Source organism: Biomphalaria glabrata, unplaced genomic scaffold (assembly GCF_947242115.1).
Source record: "Biomphalaria glabrata unplaced genomic scaffold, xgBioGlab47.1 scaffold_19, whole genome shotgun sequence".
Classification (NCBI taxonomy): domain Eukaryota; kingdom Metazoa; phylum Mollusca; class Gastropoda; family Planorbidae; genus Biomphalaria; species Biomphalaria glabrata.
In genome coordinates, this window is record NW_026602932.1 from 576203 (window position 1) to 588978 (window position 12776).

At 33.4% G+C, this 12776-nt stretch overlaps 1 pseudogene; it reads left to right on the forward strand.

Moving 5' to 3' along the window:
* LOC129924166 (dynein axonemal heavy chain 6-like) overlaps positions 1 to 12776 on the forward strand; it is an 88031-nt pseudogene that overhangs the window by 9183 nt on the left and 66072 nt on the right.

The window sequence follows — 12776 nt, forward strand, 5'->3', positions numbered from 1 at the left end:
ATATGTTGTCTTTTTTGTGTTAATGGACATGCCCCAGTCTTTGGACCAATTATTGAGTTTATCAAGAGCATCTTGTAATCGAAATTTCGATGTTCCTACATATTCTTCTGTGCTAATTAAGGCAAGGTCATCTGCATACATGCTGCTTTTAACTTTTTTGGGTAGGTTTTGATTTAGATCGTTTATGAATATTAGAAAAATTGTTGGGGATAGGACTCCTCCTTTGGGGACGCCATTTTTTATACCTACTGTGTGGCTTCTTTGTCCTTGCATGCAAACTAAGGCTTTTCTATTATTTAGGTATTCCTTTATCCAGTTGTACATTCTGTGGGATATGTGATGCTGGATTAGCTTGAGCAAGAGACCTTGTTCCCAGACTTTGTCAAATGCTTTTTCTAAGTCAACCCACACAATTGTTGTTGGTTTCTTTTCTTGAAAGCCGTCTTCTATTTCTTGTGTGATGAAGGCAATTTGATCTTCTGTTGATCTGCCTTTTCTAAAGCCAGCCTGGGCTTCAGTGAGTAGGTTATTTGACTCAAGGATCCATGTCAGCCTTCTATTTATCACTCTTTCCATCAGTTTGCAAGTACAGCTAGTGAGGCTGATGGGACGGTAGCTATCCAGTTTATTTCTTGGTTTGCCGTGCTTTATTATAGGGATCATAATGGCTTTTTTCCAGATGTTTGGAATTCTGCCAGATTTCCAGCTAGCATTGAATAATTGTAGCAGTTTTCTTTTGGCTTGAGGACCCAAGTGAAGAAGCATGTCATTTGATATTTTGTCTGGGCCCGGGGCTTGTTTTGGTTTGAGGACTTTTAGGGATTCATCTAGTTCCTTCATTTTAAGATTAGTGGTCATTCCCAAGGAGTAAGCTGGATTGTTTTCTTTAATTTTATCTTGGATTTCTGAGTTTACATCTTTATTTCTACTTTCATTAATTTGTATTTGTCCTACGCTTTGGAAAAACTTAATGAATTCATTTGCTGCTATGTTGGAGTTCAGACACATATTGATCTCAGACTTTTGTATATGATAGAGCTAACCATTTTTATCATTGTTCTTCAACATCAATTCTGTTCTTAGGTTGTTCTAACAATATGTCAAATGATGTGGACCCATGATGTCACAGCTATTCTTAGAGACTCTCGAACAGTTATCAGGGTAATGAGGGACTTCGAACAAAGAAGCTTTACAGTAAAAATTTTTATTTGATTTTATATTTCACAAAACTTATCTTTGCTACCATTATGTATCAGCACTTAAAATATATCAATACTTTCAAAATCACTTTCTATCAACAGGAGTTAAATCTTCTAGCTGGGGCAGTGAGAGGAGAACTTCCTAAACTGGCACGAGCTACACTCTGCGCTCTTATTACAATCAATGTTCATGCACGGGACATAATTTCAGAAATGGTGAAAAAACAGGTCAGACATTTTTTGACATTGAACTTTTTCATCTTCCTAATATTATTAAATTCCATTTGATGGCTAAATCAATTTTTTTGACATCATTAGAAAATACATATTGCTTCATGCAACAAAGACCAACAACTCTTCTTAAAAGATGACTGGTGAAATGTGCATTAAAAATATTTTTAAATGAAATGTATTCATTGTCAAATCTGTAATGACAACACCTTATAGTGCCCCAAGTACCCTATCTATCCCTCCATGCTGTGCAAAAAGAAAGACCATTATGTGTGACCCTTGAGGTAACAGAAATGTTTTACATGCAGCCCTGAGATTGCCAAAAGCTTTAAAATCTTGTATTAGAATGTAATATCTATAGCTAATATCTTAAAAATAGTATGTCTGAAAAAAAATCAAAGCTTTACAAATTAATCAGTCAAATGGAATTTTAAAAATGGTAATCCATTGTAAAAAAGACAAAATCCTAATTGTCCCAAATGTGGTTAATTATGCCTATATTAATCAGCACTCAAGACTTCATGGTCAAAAAAAAAAAGAGCATTTAGAAAAACATCGTTTAAATAAACACAAGATCTTCTTTTTAAAAAGATAGAAAGGAAAATCACAAGTTACAGTTTCATTCTTTCGCTTTTACAAACTGTGTTTTGGGAAAATTTTTTGTTTTTAAAAATAAAGAATAGTTTCGGTAATGGTGATGAAATGTAGCACAGTGCTTTACCTCTTTTACATTTGTAACTATAGGACTCATTTTAGTCTCTTTAGGTCTGTGTCATTATCATCTGCATATAAATAAAAAATCTTTCTGGGGATCAGTATAATGCTAGGAACAAAACAAAAACATTTTCTTTTCTGCACATGAATGGAAACATTGCATGTGCATTCAAAACATTTACAATCTAGAGGAAATATATCTTATAAATATTTTAAGTTGTAAGTTGTAGCTGCTGGCAGTTTTAAAATCTCTTTAGCCAAGTTTTTTGGTGTGGCATTTCTTTTGATCTACTAGATTCATGAATCTCTTTGGCCTTCTTTCATTTGTTTGTTAAATGAAGAAACAACAAAACTTGTGTTGACAGGTATCAGAACTTTTAAGTTTTGACTGGCAAAAACAACTCAGATATTATTGGAATATGGAAGTGGACAACTGTGTTGTCTGCATGTCAATTGCTGTCTACACCTATGGCTATGAGTACCTTGGAGCCTGTCCTAGACTAGTGATTACACTTCTGACTGTAAGTTTATTGATAAGGTTATCGTTGGACTATTTATATTTTTCCAAGTGACAGGCATATTTGTTTGATCAATTGATAGGATAAAACATTTGAATTAATGTCAGGATAAAACATTTGAATAATATGACATGACCTGACTAATTTTCAGAACATGCCTACCTGACTATTTGAGGATTCAAGTGGATATTTCTATTGAATTAAAAAAATAAAATATTTGAATAACTAAGTTGACATATCCATTTCATCAATGATTATTAACTGGGCAAACACGTTTAACAAATTTACTGAACACAACAGAATTAATTGCTAATAAATTCTTTAGTTTTAAATAAACTTAATAGCAATGCTTTTAGTTTAAAAAAAAACAGCTACCACTTTTGTGTAGATCCCTACTTTTAAATTGTAAATTCTCAGTTGCTTAACTAGCCTGAAGATTTTATGATGAACATATTAGTACCTTATTCATTAGTAATCTAGTAGAATGGGAGCTCAAAATCTGTAAGTGATGCCAGATGTTACTTTTTGACAAATAGTTATAAGCACAATCAAAGCACAATCATAGAGACATTGACAAAATTCTTTCTCCCTCCTAGAAGGATAAGTTTCATCTTTCTAGTTTATGCATTAAAACAGCAACCATCTCTATCTTTAGTTTTCTATTCATGCCACATTGCTCATTCATAGGACAGATGCTATCTCTGCCTTATGGGAGCCCTACAACTTGATCTAGGTGGAGCACCTGCAGGTCCAGCTGGTACTGGAAAGACTGAAACAACTAAAGATTTGGCTAAAGCTTTGGCTATATGGTGTGTAGTGTTTAATTGTTCAGACAGCTTGGATTATAAGGTGATTAGGACCTTAAATATAATTATGTTTCTTTTATAAAGACTTTATTTGAATTAGTGAATATTGAATATTTAGTTCAAATTGTTCATTGACTTATTATTATTATTATAGCTTTTATATAGCGCTACTTTCATGCTTATAGCATGCTCAGAGCGCTTTTGGTCCAATCTCATTTGTGGACCGGTGGGGGGAGGGGGTATCTAGGAGTTGGTTTTCCGGGCTGCCTTTAGGCAGAGACACCATGGCTGAGGGGCAGACAAACCATAGCTAAATGGTATAGAGAAGCTTACTTTCATTGAAAAACACCATGGCTAATGGCTTACATACAGACATGTGACTGATGAGACTGGGTGACATAAACACTACAAAACTGAATGACATATAACTCCACAAGGCTCAGTGACTTAGATAATTATATAACACAATATATTTTAAGATAAATAAATTCTATAACAGAAGTAAATTAATCCTCTCTAGATTTATATTTTTGTGTGTGTTTTTATTGGCGATGCTGTAGTGTTCTAAACTTCATGTATTTCTTAATATGCTATTGGAAGGGAAGGCTGCTTCCATTTTCATTAGACTAGGCTCACAAGTCTGATAAAACTAAAACTCACCCCAAAAAGATGCAAGTCTACAATACATGCATTCTGAGTACAAAACATGGTCAATGTATGTGAAACAAGTCCCCACCTCTGCCAAGTGGATGTGATCAAAAGGAAAAAAAAAAAAACTTTTGTGGTGATCCCTACTTTTAAAAAGAAAATAGTTGCTTAACTATCTTGATGATAAAGGTGTGATCATCATGTACAAATGAAGCTTTCAGAATGCATCAAATCATATTGTTGTAAACCTGGTGGTGACACAGTTGGGGGTAGTGCTGTGTGTTTTTAGCCTACTCAAATCGCCACAGTCCAGTGCAGGATGAGCGGTCAACTGTGACCAGTGACAGTACACGCCAGTTCGGCAACGACCTGTGTGTAAATATTACGCACGCAAGTCATGGCGATTGTGATCATTCTGAGTGGCCAAGAACGTTCCATCCCATTCTAGAAGGCCGGTAGAGACTCTATATAAGAGAGAGTGTGTTAGAAAGACTGCACTTCACGTTACCTCGCAATGTGACCAGACGAGGCGAAGTTAGAGACAGACGGTGTGTGAAGTCAGGTGGAGCTAGGCTAGGTTTTGGACAGTTAGTGTGATGTTGTTGCCAACCGTACAGTATTTCTAATGTATTTGAAATTAAATTGCTACTGTTACTTTGGAGCCCTGATGAGTTGTGAGGTTCTTTGAGTTTGTTGTGTCGTGTGGTGCAGTTTGAAGAGAGCCTGGGCAGTAGAGGAGAGATCGTAACAATAACGAATAGAAGAGCATATAAATGCTTGGGAAGACATGGACATAGATCTAGACTTCACCATGTGTAGAGAAGTGGTAGAGAGACACTCAATGAACAGCCATGTAGCAGCAATGATGTAGCAATGATGTAGCAATGATGTAGCAGCAATGTAGCAATGATGTAGCAGCAATGCAGCAATGATGTAGCAATGATGTAGCAGCAATGATGTAGCAGGAATGCAGCAATGATGTAGCAGCAATGATGTAGCAGCAATGATGTAGCAGCAATGCAGCAATGATGTAGCAGCAATGTAGCAATTATGTAGCAATGATGTAGCAGCAATGCAGCAATGATGTAGCAGCAATGATGTAGCAATGATGTTGCAGCAATGATGTAGCAATGATCTCAGCTGACCTAGCCAGTTAAATGGAAAAGACTGGAACTACCAGGTTCTACATAGTATGCATTGGCGCTATAGCCCTAACAAGGAAGGCACTATGGGATAGCCATAGTCATCTTAGGACAGAGGTCTGTCAATGATGATAATGATTACTCTATGGCAGTGATGCCCAAAGTACGGCCCGCGGGCCAGATGATGTGGTTCTATCCGGCCCGCTGAAACGCCAAACCAAATTAAGATAATCACCCATACCTTCTGCCCAAACAAAAAAAGGTTGAAAAATGTAACTTTACCTATGTTAGGGCTCTCTCTTTTTTCTAATGGATTGGTACCATGACATTTAACACTTAGATGTAAAATGTAACAGAAAAAGTGAACAGATCTTTACTTTTTTTGTTCGGAACATGATAATAAGCCAACATATTTGTTTTATAAAGAAAGTGTGGCTGTTTAACAAAAAAAAAACCAGCATATGAACAGCATTATGAAACAAATATAGCGGTATTGATGGGAATATTTAACACAAAGAGACAAGAAAATGGGTTGGTGGGAAAAGCTAAAATGTTGCTCACATTTGAAGTAGAGAAATAAACCCATTTTTCGATGCGTGAAAAAAAAATTCAAATATCCCATTAGTTAATGTAAGTACTACATCCATGGGTTTCTCATAAAATTAGTTTAATGTCAATTTCATTTCTGCATTTATTTTTGTTACTTTTTCGGTTATGTGGCCTGCGACACGAGTGTCGGAAATTAAAATGGCCTGCAGGTCGAATTAGGTTGGGCATCCCTGCTCTATGGTTTGACTTCTTCAGCTATATTAAATACTGTTTTATTGAGCAATTATTAGATGTTATAATTTTATGTTATTTTAACATAACTGATAGTTTCAATTTCCATTGTATTCTTCCAGATGATGGGAGGATTCTTCTCTGGGCTAGCACAGTCAGGGGCCTGGTGCTGTTTTGATGAGTTCAACCGAATCAATATTGAAGTTTTATCTGTTATTGCTCAACAACTTATTACTATCAGAAATGCCAAAGTAGCTAAGGTAGGAATCAAAAGTACATAAGGCAGGATTCAAAAGTAACATAGGCATGAAGCTAAAGCAGCTACTATGAAGCATGTCTTACCATCAAGGGAAGTGTCAATTATAAAGTGTAGCCCAAAAATAAATAAAATAATAACTAATCAAGATAAAGTGACTTTTATCAAAATGTCATTACTTTAATACGGTTATCATAATATAGGATAAACTGTAATAAAGACAAAAAAAATATTAGCAAAAGAATCTAATGAGAAAATAATATTTTCATATTGAACATTGTGCATGAAAGTAAATACTTGGGTTCTAGGTTTCTGAATGAAGATTTCTTGTGTTTTTATTAGGTCTAACGACCCAGATGAAAGTTTACCTTTATTATATTACACTTCGGCATGAAACTCAAGACCTACATGTTTTTTTGTTGTTGGTTTTTGGCGTAAAACTCAAGGACTACATGTTTGTTTGTTTTTTTGACATGAAACTCAAGGCCTACATGCTTGCCTCTTGTGTTTCAATCTAGTCCTTTATTAATCTCCATTATTGCCTACTAAAAGAAGAGTGTTTTTTTTAAATATTATATGGAAAGGGAGTTAAACAATCAATGTAATTAATCAGACTAAAACATTGTTCTCTAGAAAAAGTGGCGAACATCGTTAGGCTTAGTTTTTTTGGAAGTATTATTTATGAAAAGTGTTGCAGACTAAGAAATAAATAACTTCAGTTGTACAAGGCACAGTAAATAAAGACACCATATTAACTCCAATAAGTCCATCATTATAAAATACAAAGATCAGTGTGAGAAAATGTACCTCATTCCTATAATTTTATTCAACTTATTCTGCTCCTCACAAGTCTATAGACTTCTCTAAGTTGTAGATTTTGAATAATGGGATTGGAATTTTTATACTAAATACTACTGCAAACTTTCCATAATATAATCAGTAGATACAAGTGTGTATGTAAATGTGAATAAATCAGCCACTCTGGTTTAAAAAGCGAAACAAAATCAATCTTTCAAAGAGTTATCAGAATAACACACCAATATTTCATCAGAATAACACACAAATATTTCATTAGATGAACACACCAATATTTCATCAGAATAACACACCAATATTTCATCAGAATAACACACCAATATTTCATCAAATGAACACACCAATATTTCATCAGAATAACACAACAATATTTCATCATGGGCAGTGTTTTTGTTTTACTTATTTTTCCAAATTCTATGTGTCAAGCAGTTTCTTGTATTTTCTAATGTTGCAATTTAAAACTTTCATATATTTTCTTTTTTACACCACACCATATATTAATATATTCCTGAGATCGTCATAATCATTATTTTCAATTTACTGTTGACAATTCATTATCATTACCTCTGTTTTAGTGATGGTTTGAGAGGTGGGTGCGTTTATTCTAAGTTTTAAAATCCTTAGATAGAAGCTTGGTTGGTAATTGCATGTAGTGCATGTATGTTTCCATGTAGGTTATGGTCAAGGAGATTTGGTAATGAAATTGGTTAACCTGATTGGTGTTAGAAACAATAAAAAAAATTGTCTCTCTCTTTAGATTACTAGACTGGTAAGAACAAAGTTTTCTATGTTGTCTCCCTCTATAGCTCAATAGGTTCATGTTTGAAGGGCGTGAGATCAAACTGGTTCATACATGTGCAGCCTTCATCACTATGAATCCTGGTTACGCTGGACGGACAGAATTACCTGATAATTTACAGGCTTTGTTTAGACCTATATCAATGATGGTACCAGATTATGGTAAGATGATGAAACATCTAGAAGGTCTTTTCCTTAGTAGTATTCAAAAGCTAAAAGTACAACAATGGCTAAGTGTTTAGAAAAATCCCAAAAGGCCCAAATCTGCAACTACATATGATGCCTGTCATGGATGCCTGAACAAACTGTTCATTGTGCAGAACAGGCCATTGTCGTGTATTGTCTTGTACTTTGCATGGTTCGGGCCAAAGTTTGACTCCTAAGGACATTTATTTATGTATTTAATTTATAAGACAACAAAAATAGAACCTAAACCTATGAACCAGTTTACAGTTGAGTGATCCTTTTGAATGTTTTATTACTTTTATCTCTGGTATCACATGCAATTTCTTTCTCAGCCTCTGTCATTTGAGATGGCTTGGATCTTATGCTAGATTTGCTATATTGTCTCTCTATTTAGATGATGGGAACTTGGGCTAATTCATTTCATCTCCTCTCAATATTCATTCATTTTCAGCTGTAAGACAAATGAAGCTTTTTCCATTAATGCCATTAGTCCTTATGTGTTCTCTTTTTCTTTTAGTTTATGTATGCAGCTGCAGTGTTTATTATATATCATTTTTAACAACTTACAGATGATGTTTATATGTAGTTTATTGTCACTCCTGTACAAAGTGACTCCTTGTAGATAAATTATTTCCAGTTCTAATATTTTATTGCTTCTTTTCTTTTAGGTCTGATTGCTGAAGTTATCTTGTACTCAGAAGGATTTGAGTCCTCCAGAACATTAGCCAAGAAAATGGTTCAAATGTACAAACTGTGTAGTGAACAACTCTCGCAACAAGATCATTATGACTTTGGTAATAACCTTGACACATTCATCAATAAGTATTTCCTAGAAAAAAAGTACACACTCATAAATAATAATGTCCTAAAAATAGTAGACACTCATGAATAATTATATCCTAAAAATAAAGACATGTACACACTCAAATAAAATATGCAAATTTATGATAATATACACATTTTGTTTTAGGTATGCGAGCTGTAAAATCTGTCCTGGTTATGGCTGGCAGTTTAAAAAGACAGAATCCTGACAAACTGGAAGATGTAGTTCTGATTCGAGCGCTTCGTGATAGCAATCTTCCAAAGTTTTTGTTCAACGATGCTAAACTGTTTCAAGTAACTCGGTTTTTACTTTTTCATTTATTATTATTATTAGTATAAGTATCACTATTATTTGTTTATTTTTATGCTTTGAACTGTTATAAAAGACTAACAGCTATATATATAAACTCTTCTAACAAATGTCAAAACAAAAGAAAGATGAAGTAAAAACCAGAGTGTTAAGCCCTGTAATAAATGTGAACCATTTGATGAATGGATAAATCAATCTGTTGATTAATAAACCACTAAGTCTATTTTTGTAGGCCCTACTTCTGACTATAAGCTTACTGAACCATACAATAGTAAAGACTGTATATTATTATTATGCCATAAACTAAATTATCACTCATATTACATGTTAATAATGTGTATTTACTTACATGGAGCTTGAGCTTTTAATTAGTTTTTAGACAAACAGGTTGTTATCTATGAATTATCAATTAATTTGTGGAAAGTTTTTCTTATGGTTTTATCACAAGCATAAACCAGAATATTTCTTACAGATAAATCTAAATTTTTAAAAAAATATATTTTTGGGTGGAATAAAAAAAAGTATTAAGAAATAGTTATGAAACTTGTTCACTGAGTGGTTTTATAATGTTTTGCAGGCCATACTTTCAGATCTTTTTCCTGGTGTTAACATACCAGAACATGATTATGGCCAACTGAAAGATGAGATCATGAACATCCAACTAGAAATGAAGCTCCAAGTGGTGGACACGCAAGTTGTGAAAGTGATACAGTTCTTGGAGACTATGATTGTCAGACATGGTGTTATGTTAGTTGGACCAACTGGGGGTGGAAAGACCACAATTTACAGGGTAGTGTATTACATTTGTAGCCATTCTAATTGTAGTGTATAGGTATGTAAATCTTAAACTTGTAAGTTTTCATTCACTCTGTGACTCACACATTCTCTACAACTTTTTTACTTTTTGAAGTAATGACTTTACGTTCTTGCATTTGAAAAGTTTGAACCAGGGCCTAAAAAGCAGAGTTTAATAAGGAATCCATCAAAAGTACATGATCTGCTAAGCTAATATTTTTAAAAAATATATAGTCATCTATCCACATTATGTCCCTTTGTTGTACAATGACCTTGTTTCTTAGGTCTATACATTGAAAGTTAACAACAATCAATAATTAAACACATTCAATATCAACTTTCTCTGTGGCACCAGTGAGAAAAAGACAAGAAATAAAATAGTCTCCTCCCTTGGAATTATGTATAACAATTTGAACAAATTAAAAAATATTTTAAAGACCATCTTTCACACTTAGAGCATTTATATATATATGTATATATAGTTCGTCCATCGTGGTTTGATGATGACCACTTTTGTCATCCAGGGGGCTGAGGGCTTTGCACAGGGGTTTTGTGCCCCCTCATTTGGCTGGTGAGACCTATGTAATGTTTGGCCTTCTTTTTCTTCTCTGGATGGACTGTCAGATGTAAAAAAAATACATATCTTGTTTCAGCTAATTTGGGACAGGTTCTGAGTTTTCTGAATTTTTTTCACAATTTCATGATGTAGGTGTAGGTTAAGACATCATTGATATTTTAAGGTAATTATGTCTTACAATGCATACAGCTGCTAAAGGGTTATCTGAAATTTTTTACTCAACCAAATAAAAAAATGATTAACTATTGCCAAATTTTCTTTGAAAATATTCTAACAGCATCATTAAAATGAAAAAAGAAAAAAAGACAGTTATTTGGAAAGTAAAAAGAATCAATACAAATTTTGACACCTGGCAGGCTTTGTCATGCAGTTGTTTAAATCAGTGATGCCCAACCCAATTCGATCTGCGGGCCATTTTAATTTCCAACTCTAGTGTCGCGGGCCATATGATAGAAAAGATACAAAAAAGTAATGAAATTGACTTGTAACTCTTTTATTTGAGACCCGAGGATCTAGTACTTACACTGAATTATTGGGATATATTTGAATTTTCTTTGTACGCTTCAGAAAATCGCGTTAAGTTCTGTTTATGTTTTGTTGTTATTGGTCTTTAATACAGCCACACTTTATAAGTCCATTATTAGTTCATATTACTTACTGAAAAAAATAATTTGTTAAAATTACACTGAGTCATATTTAGCCTACCTTTTTTTAGTGATATAAACTAAAACTCATTTAAACTTAAACTCATACAAACTGAAAGTCATATATACTTATCTTATTTCATTTATACCTATTTCAATACAAACAGTTGCCACCAATATAAGACTTATTTTTTCAAGCACTTGAAACTTAAAATTGGTTACATTTAAATTAAGTGATTCACATTTCTGATAATGTGTGTTGATTTGTCTTATTTTGAAATGTAATTTTGTATGTTGATGTAATTATGACATTTAAATGTTAAAACAAAAAAAAAGGGATACACTAAGTTTGGTCAACCCCTTTATGTGTGAATTGTCCTAGAAATGTGAAAAAGTAGCAATTTTTTCACAATTTTTGCCCTAACATAAACATAACATTTCTATTTTTTAGGGGGGGGGTCAAAGTGTCCATTGTAATAGATTGTAATACATTGTAATACATTGTAATAAATGCTATGCTTAAGAGTTACTAAGACATAATTGGCAACACATTTATTTATATTGAAAATCAAACAAAATTTTTTTAAAACTCTAATTATTTAACAAAAAAAAATGTTGTGCAGTGTATATGATAATGTGTATTCACCTTTTTGAATTTCAAGATTATATCATTACAAGGTTAAATGGATAGAGATGGAAGGTAGTGAATAATGTAATGATAGAAGCATGCAGATGCTATTAGCTAAGGTTGACCCATCAGGGTGCCAAGAAAGATTCCGGTGCTTTTTAAAAATGATGTTGCATTAAATACAAAGTATCTTAAAGAACTATATCCATACCAGTAAGAACAAATTAGTTTCAATGTAGACTTAAGAATTCTCAACATTTAGATCTGTACTCTTATTTTCCAGGTAGATATCAGCAAAATAAACTCATTTTGTAAGTTGCTTGAAGCCATTTTCTTCTACAAGCTTGGTCAATTTGACTGGTCACTAGAATCCTCCAAGATGTTTCGATTTCTGTGCCAGATCTTTGTGTTTTGTTACCTTTGGGCTCTTGGGGGTAACCTCACTGATGAGTACAGAGATGCTTTTGATCTGTTTATACGACAACAATTTGATGAAAATCAAGATGCCAAGGTAACTGAAACAATATTATGTGTTGATAGTTTCAATCAGATATTCTATTTATACATCATAGACAATTTAGTGCTGAACGGGCTCAGAGTTGATTTCATTGTTGGATAATATAACAACAAATTTGGACCTTAAAGAACTGGGTATATTTCTTCTACTCACTAAACCTATTGACTTTATTAAAAACTAGACCCATCTAGTAAAAGACTACATTGGTAGTGATAGTAGAAAACAATTAACAAAACATACACCAAGGACTCTTCTTTATAAGCATAAAAAATAGTTTTTGTGATTGGATACAGAGACGGGTGAGTCTTGAGTGCATTTTGAATACTGGTGCTTGCTTATAGCTTACTTCAGTGAGTAATCTAGTAGCTGGAAAGAAGTCTAGATGTAGT